We start from the raw sequence: 1,173 nt of genomic DNA, 5'->3' as shown, positions 1-1,173 counted from the left end.
GTTTTGTTGACGATTTCATGGCAGAAACACTTCCATCGGAAAAACTGCAAGCCTTTTGTGACTATTTAGTACAAATTTACATAGAAGAGAATGCACTCTTGCCTTCGTCCACGGTCTTATCGTAAAACTGTTATAACTCTGCTTCTAGGCTGCTAATAAAGAAGAAATATGTCCCAGATTTTACATTAGACCCGCAACAATATAAGTGTCAAAACAGCATCCAACCTCGTGCATTACTTTTTGCATAATGCGAGTACAAACAGGAACGCAGAAGAAATTACAAAGATATTTTTTGCCGTCTATTGGGCTTCCATAGCACTCCGTCTTTAGGCCACAAGTGGCCCATAGGGACCATCCGACCGCCGTGTCATCCTCAATGAGGATGCGGATAGGAGGGGTGTGTGGTCAGCACACCGCTCTCCCAGTCGTTATGGTGGTTTTCTTTGACCAGAGCCGCTACTAATCGGTCGAGTAGCTCCTCAGTTGGTATCACGAGGCTGAGTGCACCCCGAAAAATGGCATCAGCGCATGACGACCAGGATGGTCACCCATCCAAGTGCCAGCCACGCCCGACAGCGCTTAACTTCGGTAATCTGACGGGAACCGATGTATCCACTGCCGCAAGGCCGTTGCCCATTGCGCTTCTTTGGAGCATTCAAATGAAGTTTTCTTAACCATCTCCTATATTCAGACATCGGACACTTCTCAATTTGTTGTATGTATAGATTTGCTGGAAATGTAACCACAATTCATAAAATGAACACTGAGATAGAATATGTGTTGCGAAATCATGATTTGCTATTTTAGTAAATTGGCAACGGCCTTGCCGCAGTGGATACACCGGTTCCCGTCAGATTACCGAAGTTAAGCGCTGTCGGGCGTGGCCGGCACTTGGATGGGTGACCATCCAGGCCGCCATGCACTGTTGCCATTTTCCGGGGTGCACTCAGCCTCGTGATGCCAACTGAGGAGCTACTCGACCGAATAGTAGCGGCCCCGGTCAAAGAAAACCATCATTACGATCGGGAGAGCGCTGTGCTGACCACACGCCCCTCCTAACCGCATCCTCATCTGAGGATGACACGGCGGTCGGATGGTCCCATGGGCCACTTGTGGCCTGAAGACGGAGTGCTTTTATTTTAATAAATTAATTATGAAGAAATCTAGGCTGTA

At 47.8% G+C, this 1,173-nt stretch overlaps 1 pseudogene; it reads left to right on the top strand.

The window, feature by feature from the left end:
* Positions 1-813: 813 nt before the first annotated feature.
* Positions 814-931, top strand: LOC124709314 (annotated as a pseudogene).
* The last annotated feature ends 242 nt before the right edge of the window (positions 932-1,173 follow it).

This window comes from Schistocerca piceifrons, chromosome 7, assembly GCF_021461385.2.
Source record: "Schistocerca piceifrons isolate TAMUIC-IGC-003096 chromosome 7, iqSchPice1.1, whole genome shotgun sequence".
In the NCBI taxonomy this organism is placed as follows: Eukaryota; Metazoa; Arthropoda; class Insecta; order Orthoptera; family Acrididae; genus Schistocerca; species Schistocerca piceifrons.
Note: the sequence above shows the minus strand (reverse complement) of the source record. Positions and strands in the feature narration are given on the sequence as shown.